The sequence below is a fragment of the Camelus dromedarius genome, chromosome Y (assembly GCF_036321535.1).
Source record: "Camelus dromedarius isolate mCamDro1 chromosome Y, mCamDro1.pat, whole genome shotgun sequence".
Lineage (NCBI taxonomy): Eukaryota > Metazoa > Chordata > Mammalia > Artiodactyla > Camelidae > Camelus > Camelus dromedarius.
In genome coordinates this window covers 4608727-4620181 of record NC_087473.1, presented here as the reverse complement: position 1 = coordinate 4620181, position 11455 = coordinate 4608727, and the positions used below count along the sequence as shown (strand labels likewise).

The 11455-nt window shown below is 32.0% G+C and overlaps 1 pseudogene; it reads left to right on the top strand.

Moving 5' to 3' along the window:
- Positions 1–8656: 8656 nt before the first annotated feature.
- LOC135320428 (heat shock transcription factor, Y-linked-like) lies at positions 8657–10330 on the top strand (annotated as a pseudogene).
- Positions 10331–11455: the final 1125 nt, after the last annotated feature.

Genomic DNA, 11455 nt, shown 5'->3' with positions numbered 1-11455 from the left:
TGGGCTGAACTGATAAACAAGCTGTTAGGAATGTCACATATCTAGGCTGGATAAGAAATGACCTACTCAATGTATCCAGTATGGATGGCTGGATAGCCAATGATGGGTAAGATCCTCGAGGAGGACAACCTAAGACAGGCACAGCTGGCTGGATAAGAGATGGCCTATTCAATGAAGTTTCATGATGAACTTTAAAACAATCCTTGATCATTTAACAGCCTGTGCTTACTGCAGGAGCATGGTGACATATATAGCTTCACATTATTAACATTGTTATAACTTAGATGATATGTGAGTCATTGTGCATGTGATATATAAATCCTTTTTCTAAGACTCAATAAACAGAGAAATGCTATGCTTCTCTCCACACACTGTGTGTATATGGTATCATGCCATGGACAGGGTTAATTTGTTGGTAGAATCTTAAAAGGATGTTGTATTATATACAAGGCTCTTTCTGCACCTATTGAGATGATTCTGTGATTTTTATTTCTCATTCTGTTAGTGTGGCCTGTCACATTTATTGATTTGAATATTTTGGAGTAACCTTAAACCCAGGGATAAATGCCTTTATTCATAGTGTATGATACATTAAAAGTGTTGTTAAACCCATTTTGTTTGTGTTTTTTTGAGAATTTTGACACATTCGTTAATCAGGGATATTATTCTATACATTTCATATAATGTCCTTTCTAGCTTTGTTTTGCAAATAAAGCTGGCGTCATAAAACCAGTTTGGAATCTTTCACCCCTTCAAATTCTTGGAAGTTTTGGTGAAGAATTGGTGAAAATTTGCCTTCAAATGTATAACAGAATTCACTAGTAAAGTCATCTTATAAATAATTTCTGTTTTGGGAGGTTTGGATTACTGATTTACTCATACACAATTTTGCTCTATTTTAATTTCTTCTTGATTCAGTATTGGAAGACACATGTTTCTGGGAATTTGACTTTTGTTCTAGGTCATTCAAATTTTGGCTACTAGTAATTTCTTATGATCCTAAGTATCACTGTAACATCAGTAGTAATATCTTCTCTTTTTATTCTAATTTTATTTGTGTCTTTATTTTCTTAGCCACACTAAACTTTTGTCAAATTTATGTTTCAAAAAAGAGACTTAGGTTTTTTTTTTTTTTTTTTATCATTTCCATTGTTTCTGCTGTTATTTGCCTTACTCTGATTCATGCAATTTTCTTCCTTATTCTTTCTTTTTTCACCTAGATTCTTGAGGTGTAAAGTTAAGTAGTGTGAGTCTTTGTATTACTTTTATTATTAAATATTATTTATTTATTTATTATTTTGCTTATTTACTTATTTATTCATTTATTTATCATTGAAGTACTGCCATTTACAATGTGTCAATCTGTGGTATATATCACAGTGTCTCAGTTCATGCATTTATTTGTGTTCCTATTAAAGTTTACTTTATGATATATAACATAAAGCCCTGTGTCATAAAAGAGAACTTTTGAAAATATCTATTTTTATATATAGTGGGTAACATGTATAAACCTACAGCTCCCAAATATATCCTCTCCCAGACCCTTTCCGCAGGAACCATAAAATATTTAGAAGACCTGCAAGTGTCTTTCAGTTTTGTAGATGAAATCATTGTGCCCTCATCCATAATTCCACATATGATATCTCATGTGTTATTTTTCTTTCTCTTTCTGGCTTACTTCAATTAGAATTACACTTTTTGGGGACACCCATTTTGCTGCAAATATCATTGTTTATCATTATTTATGGCAGAGTATTATTCCATCATGTAAATATGCAACAACTCCTGTATCTTGTCGTCTTTTGCTGGACAATTAGGTTGCTTCCATGTCGTGGGTGTTGTATATAGCACTGCTGTGAATATTGGGATGCAGGTGTCTTTTTGATTTAGGGTTCTCCTTGATATATACCCAGCAGTGGGTTTGCTGGATTGTATGTTAAGTCTATTTTCAGTCTTTTGAGGAATCCCCATCCAGTTTTACACAATGACTTCACCAAACTACATTCTAACCAACAGTTTAGGAGGTGTCACTTTCTCCACAGCTTCCCCAGCATTTATTGTTTGTGGACTTTTGAATGATGGCCTTTCTGACTATTGTGAGGTGATACTTCATTACAAATTTGATTTGCATTTCTCTGATAATTAATGATAGTGAGCATTCTTTTTCATATATCTATTTGGCATTTGTATGTCTTTATTGGAGAATTGCTTATTTAAGTATTCTGCCAATTTTCAGATTGTTTTTCCTTTTTGTTTTTATTATCATTAAGTTATATGAACTATTTATATTTTAGAAATTAAGCCTTTGCTAGTTGCATCACTTCTAAATATTTTCTTTCATTCTGTAGGTTGTCATATTGCTTTGTTTTATGGCTCCCTTTGCTGTGCAATAGCTGCTAAGTTTAATTAGGTCCCATTTATTAATTTTTCTTTATATCCATTACCTGGGTAGGCTGTTCTAGGAGATCATGGCTGAGATTTACCTCAAAGTGTTTTGCCTATGTTTTCTTCTAGGATATTAACTGTGTCTTGCCTTACATTTCAGTCTTCAAGCAATTTTCAGTTTATTCTTGTGTATGGAGTGAAGGAGTGTTCTAATTTCATTGCCCTGCATGCTGCTATCCTGTTTTCCCACCAGTTGGTGAAGAGATTGTCTTTTCTGTGTCATATTCTTGGCTACTTTTCAATGATTATTTGAGCATAGGCCTGTAGATTTATTCCTAGGCTCTCTATTCTGTTCCATTGGTCCACATGCCAATTTCTGTTCCAATATCTTGTCATTTTGATTATCTTCTAGCTCTGCAATAGTGTATGGAGACCAGGATGGTTATTCCTCCAGCCTCTTTCTTTTTCTTCAATAATGCTTTGGAAATTATGAATATTTTCTGATTGTATATAAATCCTAGGATCATTTGTTCCAGTCCTAAAAAGAAATGTTTTGCATAATTTGATAGGAGCTCACATTAGTTCTGTGGATTACCTTGGACATTATGGCCATTTTAACAATATTGTCTCTTCTTTTATAAGACCATTGGGTATCTTTTCAATTCTTCAAATCTTCTTTAATTTCCTCAATCAATATTTTAGTACTCCATGTGTAAGCATTCACCTCCATGGTCAGATTTATTCCTAAGCATTTTATAATTTTGGGTGCAGTTATAAAAGCGGTTGTTTGTATAATTTTTTCCCTGTTGATTCACTGGTAGTGTAAAGAAATGCTATGGATTTTTGTACATTATTCTGGTTACCTTGCCCAGTTCCTTTATTAGCCTAAGTATTTTTTTGTGAGGCTTTTTCAGTTTCCTATGTATAGTGTCATGTCTGCATACCGTGACAGTTTTACCTCTTCTTTTCCAGTCTGAATCCTTTCATTTCTTTTTCTTGCCTGATCATTGTGGCTAGGACTTCCACGAGTATATTGAATAGAAATTGTGAGAATGGGCAACCTTGTCTTGTCTCAGAATTTTGTGGGAATTGTTTCAGTTTTTCACCCCTGAGTACTTTGCTGGCTATATGTTTGTCATAAATAGCTTACATTATGTTGAGAATGGTCCCTCTATGCCCACTGGGATAAGAATTTTTATTGCAAATAGGTGTTAAATTTTATCTAATGCTTTTTCTGCATCTACTGAGATGATCATGTGGTTTTTGTCCTATCTTTTGTTGATATGGTGTATCACAATTAATTGATTGATTTGCATATGTTAGACCTTCCTTGTATTCCTGGGATGAACCTAACTTGATCATGGTGTATGATCTTTTTTAAAATGCTGTTGGATTCTGTTTGTTAATAATTTCTTATGGACTATTACATCTATGATTATCAATGATATTGGCCGATAATTTTCTTTTAGGGTAGTGTCTTTGTCTGGTTTTGGTATCAGGTTGATGTTGGCCTTATAGTGTGAGTTTGTGGGTACTCTCTCCATATGAATCTTTTGGAAGAGTTTGAGGAAGACTGGTATGGATTTTTCTTTGTATGATTGGTCAGATTCCCCAGTGATGCCATTTGGTTCTGAATTTTTGTTTGCAGAGATTTTTTTATTTTATTGATAATTCTATTCCATTTCTGGTGATCTGTCTGTTCAAATGGTCAATTTCTTCTTGATGCAATATTGGTGGTCTGAATGTTTCCAGAAACTTCTCCATTTCTTCTAGGTTATCCAGTTTGTTTCCATACAGTTGTTCATGGTCATCCCTTATGATTCTTTGCAAATTTTTTGTACTCTTTGTAGTTTCTCCATTTTCATTTCATATATTTCTTGTGTTCTCTGTCTTTTCTTGTTGGTGAGCCTGTCCAGAGTTTTGTCAATTTTGTTTACAATATAAAAAAGTAGTTTGATTTTTTTTTCTATTTTTTAATCTCTATATGAATTCTTTCATCCTTGATCATTATTATTTCCTTCTTTCTCCTGACTTTTGGTTTTGTTTGCTCTTCTTTTCAAGATTATTTTACATACAACGTTAGATTATTTATTTGAAATTTCTCTTCTACTTTGAGGAGGTCCTTGTCACTATGAACTTCCCTTTTATGCCTGCTTTAAGTATTTTCCATAGACTTTGTGTAGTGTTTTTGTCATTTTTCTCAAGATACTTTTTAATTTCTTCTTTAACTTCATCACCCCCTACTTGTTTTACTATCATGTTGTTTAATCTACATGGTGTCATTTTTTTCTCCCTGGTTTTTCTGTGATTGATTTCTAGATTCATGCTATTATATTCAGAAAAGTTTGTTGAAATAATGTTTATCTTCTTAAATTTTTGAGGCTTCTTCTGTGCCTGAGTACATACTCTTTCCTAGAAAATGTTCCATGTGCACTGGAAAAGGATGTATATTCTGTTTTGGGGAGATGTACTGTTTTGAGTATATCAACCAAGGTCCTAAAATTTTATTTTACCTGTTAGTGTCTTTGTTCCCTTATTAATTTTCTGTCTGAAAGACAACTCCAATGATGGTAATGGGGTGATGTAGTCTCCTACTATGATTGTGTTCCCATCAATTTCTCCCTGTTTATCTATTAGTATTTGCTTTACGTATTTAGGTGCTCCAATATTGAGTGCATATAGCTTAAAGCGTATAATACACTAATTTTATATTGATCACATAATCATTATAGCATGTCCTTGTTTATCTGTCTCTATGGCCTTTGTTTTAAAGTCTATTTTGTGTGAAATCAGTACTGCTAGTCCTGTCTTCTTGTCATGTCCATTTTCATGGAATACATTTTTCCGTCCTCTAACTTTCAATTAATGTGTGTTCCTCTCCCTTGAGTGGGTCTCTTCTATGATTCATAATGTAGCGTCTAGTTATATTATCCCTTCTGATTATAAATATCGTTTGATTGAAGCACTTATTCTATTAACATTTATGGTTATTATTGATAGACGGGTGTTTATTTCCATTTTGAATTTCATTTTCCAGTTGATTTGGTATTTCCTTTTTGTTCATTTCTTTTTCTTTTTGTGGCTTGATAATTTTCTTTTATTATCTTGGTTTATTTTTAGTTTTGTGAGTTCATTGTAAGCTTTTGACTTATGGTTACCATTTTTGTATGTATATGGGCCCATTACTATATTTGTTTATTTTATCTGATAGTAATACAAACTCTAACCCATTCTACAGAGAACAGAATCAAGAAGAAGATACTCTGTATAGTCCTGTTTCCTTCTCTGACCCTTAAATATTTTGATGTCCTGTTTTACAACGTCATGTTTATTCTGTTCTAAGACATTGTAGCTTTTGCCTTTCTAATTATGCCTTTCTCCTTGATATAGTATTCTGCTTCTCTTGTATTTAGAGTAGATATGTCATTTTTTTCTCTTGCTATGTTCTTTTACTATTTGCTTTTATGGAAGTTATTTTTCTCTCCTTCTATTCCAAGGGATACTCTTGCTTGATAAAGTATCTTAAATTACAGCTTCCTTTCATTCAGGACTTTGAATATGTCTTGCTGCTGCCTTCTGTCTGCTGTATTTGTGTAGGAAACTTGTTTAAAATTTTATGTATATAATTTTATATATATATGTAAAGAATACCTAGAAATGAAGTTAACAAATAAGGTGAAAACTTATACATTAAAAAATAGAAAACTTTGATGAAGGAAATTAAAACTGATCCAAAGAAGTGAAAAGATCTCTTATGTTAATGATGTGAAACAATAAGTTTAAAAAAACCATACTACACAAAGCAATGTAAATTTAATGTGATTCATATCAAAATACCGATGAGAATTTTCAATTAAATAGAAAAAATAATTTCAAAATTTATTTGTAACCACAAAGATCATGAGTTGACAATATAATTTTGAAAAAATTATTAAGTCTAATAGTGTAAGTTTCTCTGTTCTTAAACACAACTACAAAGCTTTAGTAATTAAAACACCATGATACTGGCCCAAAAATAGACACAAATGAATAGAAGAGAATACAGTAAGCAGATATAATCCTTAACACTATGATCAATTATCCCATGAAAAAGGAATCAAGAGTATAAAAAGATGAAAAGGCATTCTCCTCAATAAGTAGTGCAGGGAAGATTGATAACGTACAAGATAGATGAGGATATTTCCTCACATTGCATACAATCCATGAGCACAGAATATCTTTCTATTTATTTTGTTTACTTACATTTCTTGCACATGTTACTAACAGATTTATGTTTTGGTCTTTTATTTCACTTATTAAATTTATTCCTATATTCCCATTTTATTCTTTTTGATTTAATTGTACACACAATTGTGTTCCTAATTTCTATTTCTGAAAATGTGTTGTTAGTATATAAAAGTGCAACTGATTTTTGTATATTGATTTTGTATTCTGCAAGTTTAATAAATTTGTTCAATATTTCTAACAGTCACTTGAGGAGTAGATGGAGTTTTCTATCTATGTGAAATTATGTCATCTGTAAAAGTTTTACTGCTTTTTTATAAGTTGAATGCATTTTATGTGATTTTCTTGACTAGTTGTTCTGTCTAGGACTTCTAGTAGTGTAATTTAGGACTTGTGAGAATGAGCTACTATTTCTTATTACTGGTCCAGAAGAAAACGTTCCAGTATGTTAACATTGAGCTTGATGTTAGTCATGGTTTTTTTCATATATGGCTTTTATTATGTTTAGTTACATTCTACCTAGAGCGAATTTGTTACGAATTTTTTCATGGAAAAGTTAAGTTATGATGTGTCAATAATTATCCTACATATATTTAGATTATTATTTATGTATTCTTTGTTTTTTAAGGGATGGTATCACATTTATTGATTTGCATATGTTAAATAATATTTATGAATCAGGACTAAATCCCACTTAACTATAGTTTATAATACTTATAATATGCCATGGATCCAGGTTGCTAATATTTAGTTAGAATGGAATATACATATACTGAAGGAAAAAATTACATTGTAGCTTGAGTGTACATTTATTTATTTAAAATTTTTTTGTCTCATTCTGAATTTGGCTTATGTTTAATGGAATTTGTTTCTAAATAAATAATATAAATTTTGGTAGAACTGCATTTACTACAGCTTACTGATAGAGAACATAGCTATTATTTAAAATTAGAGCACAAAATACTTGCCTTAAAATGCCATATTATACTAACAATGCCAACTGTTTCAGGACCGAGAAACAAATTGCATCCTAAAAAGTATTTAGCTGATCTTTTCCACGCCAAACCACATTTACTGTTATTTGTTTGTTTATTTGTTTGTTTGCCCCTTAAAGGAGGCACTGGGTGTGGAACCCAGGAACTTGGGTATAAGTTTATTTATCAACAACATTTTGGAAAACTTAACAGGAGCCACAAGAGTGTGGTTTATAAAGATGACTAGAAAATTTATTCCTTGTAGGTACTGAAAAACCTCAGAATGAAAGAATGGCAGAAATAAACATTTGTAAGTATACAATAAGATTTTCTCTTTTGTAATTTTAAACTAGAGTATTAAATTACATTTGTTTTACTTATAATGCTGATTTACAATTTAAAAAAAGTTCCCCCTTTGGGATTTTTTAAAATTTCATTGATTATATTAATCTAATTGTATTTCATAAATATTTACCATTAATTTATAAACATACCAAATAAACTGATATTTATTCTGCTCATGTTTTGAATATAGAACTACTTAATGTAAAGCACACAGATAAATAAATACTTCCATATGCAAATCAAATTAGGTTTCTTTTTTTAAAAATTATAATGAAATAGATATACCTTTTTTGTACAGGTTTTACACAAATTTCAATTTAAATTCCAAAACTTTAAAATTAGTTTATTTATTTAGTGCATTATTTATGCTCTGTTCAACAATCTGTTATAAATTTGTGTACAAAAGGAAGGAGATTGGTTTTAATAATAGACCCCAAAATTAATTTATTTAAAAAGATGTTGTGGGAATAATATTTGCAGATCACGCTGTAAAAATAAACATCCTATGTGTTTCATTTTAACTGGATGAATGAGGAGTAAACACTGGCTTAATGTTACACTTGCATTGCTAGGAGACCAGTCATTTTGTGATGTCACAGCTACTCAGGTTGAGAACCACTGTGATGGCCTAGAAGTTTATATGTGCAGGCCTGCCAAAGAAGCATTTGAAGCTGCAGTTCTCAAAATCACGCAGTTTAGAAAAGGAGCTGTAGAAAAAGTTATTTGAGATGGCACATGTTTCTTCAGAAACTCAAGATGTGTCTCCTAAAGATTGACCAAGTGATTCTGGAAAGTCCAGTAGATCTCTATTATGTGATCAAACATTCTCTGGGGACTTGGACTTGAGGCCTATGATTGAAGAAAATGCTTTTCAGACTTTGTGTGAAGAATCCTTGATAAAAAGACCATTTTACACACATTGTGTCTCTGAACCAAATAAAGATAATGATTTTCGTTCTCTGACATTTCCAAGAAAACTCTGGAAAATGGTTGGGAGTGACCAATTTCAATCCATCTGGTGGAATGATATTGGAACTTCCATAGTGATCAATGAAGATGTCTTTAAGAAGGAAGTTTTGGAAAGAAATTCCCCTTTCAAAATATTTGAAACTGGAAGTATGAAAAGTTTAGTTAGACAGCTTAACCTTTACGGGTTTATTAAAGTGCAGCAGTATTTTCCAAGATCTGCTTGTCTAGCTGACTTTCTGTCAGAAGAAAAAGAAGTCTCTGTTTTAAGCAAAGTATTCAGAAATTTTAGTCACTGCTTGAAAACTTATATATAAATTTTTTTTGTACATCAATCTATGGTAACATAAATGTATAGCTAGATTTTGAATATTGTATAAAACTACTAAGGATAAAATATTTTATTTTTTCTAAAAAATGAGGACAGTGCGTTAAGTATTCAAGATTATGAGAAACTTTTCAAGCAACTATGAATCTTAACACAAGTCTAAATAAAGTATTAAAGCTGCTTTTAAAAAGGGGCATTCAACGTTACTGCTAATGCTAACGTGTTAAATTTGATGACTATACTATTTAAATGTGTATATTCCAAATAAAGAATTTCAAAAAATAATCTGCAATGTTCATATTTTGATGATATTATCTTAGTATAGTAAGCATGAAATCTGAGGTTTTATAGATTAGGCTTATTGTAGTCTTGTATTTTGGTTTAAAGTAATACTAAAATATTTCTCCTTTGTTTGTAGCTGCAGTTCTGTGATAATCCAAATTTTAAACGAGGCTGTCCCCAGCTTTTAGTGAGAATAAAAAGAAGAGTTGGGATTAAAAATGCTTCTCGTATCTTCATTGGCTCAATATTTAAATAAGAAACACTTTAAAGCAGGGGGTAATGTGGATACTCATAATTGTGATTTTGTGGCTGACAATAGAGGAGAAAGTGCATTTTTACCTTCTGCAAATTTAAACATGCGTCTAAAAAGAAAGCCCTCTACTAGCCACAAAATTCATTATACAAGTACCCCGATGAGAGGTGATTTTTCTCCTGCTTCCTCAATGTCAGTTAGACCACCAGAACAAATTGCAGTGGATCAACGTGCTATTATAAATCAGTTGACCACTTTCCAAGTGCACTCACAAAGCAGCTACACTGAAGCAAATGGTCATGTTGTGAATTTCATTACAACTACAACTTCTTCTTCTCAGTACAGCACCTTATCTCCCAAACAGAGCAATTATCTTGGACTGATGTTGGAGCCTTCTACTTTTCCAAATAGATATCACAACATATCGGCCAATGAAAGTCCTTTTTGTAAACTTCAAGCAGAGTGAAACCCATGGTTTCAAGTGCCTGTGATAGCTGCTCAACAGCCATCTCTCTTTCACGGCCAACTCATCAGCCAACTGCAGTTTATGAACGTCATCCTAATTACAACTGATCTGCCAGAGGACTACCAGATTATGCAGGATAACAAAGATTCTAATTGATGCTGGCAAATTTCGACAAATACCTGCAATAATTTATTCGAACAATAAACATACATGTGTACCTGTAATTTCCTTATATTTTTTTAAATAGTTAAGAGTAAAATGGGAGACAAAGTTACCATTTAAAAAAAAGAGATATTTGATTGATATAATCATTTGATGGAACAATATCAGAGTAAATATGAATAATTTCTTGTAATGAAGAAGAGAAAATTATAGAATTTGGGAATAGACTAAAACATGTAGAGAGGTAAAAGTACTAATTGACTTCTGGTTCATCCTGGAAAGTATTAAAAGTTTTGTTAGGATAGGTTGGAAAAGGAGATAAATGCAGGAACCAGCTCAGGGATCCTGGTCTCTATTATGTCGTCCCTGGAATCATAAAGGTCACATGATGTAGTCTCAGTTGGCACATTCAGCATGTGGTAGTATTTAAGATGTAATTTTTTATATGGTCTTCTTTGTGCTGTTCTCAAAGCATTCCAATTGGTGCTTTCATTTCCTCCCCTCAAGATTCTACAATATATTTTCTGGTAAATATTTAATGTTGCAGCCAAAGACAAGCTTAAGTCCTCAGGGTGGCTCTTAATGTCTTTCCAACTCTAAGCCCAGAAACTCAACATAGTTAAGTCATTTACTTATAGATATACCATCTGACTACCTTGGCATATCTTTATGTTTCACTGTATCTGGAGATACATCCAGGCAAATGCTTGTCAACCATTTTAACTCCAACCTCAAAACTTTTGCTCTAGATCCTCCTTGGACTTAGGATTTCCTCCTTTTACCTACTTAGACTTTCCCAGTCTCAGCACAGAAACCACCTCCTCCAGATGTTTTCTTTCTATCCCCCTTTACTTGTCTAACTTGGGTACAAGCACAGTAAGCACAGCACATGCAATAGGATGCATTTTAGTATTTAGTAAATGAAAAATACATGTTGACTTTAAGCAAAATCTACTTTCTGAAACAACAAAACTCTAATGGATTTCAAACTATTTCCTTATGGTCTTTACTCTTCACCACAAAGTAGCTCTTTTCATAACCCAAGTACTAGTCATTCAAGACAGTAAGTG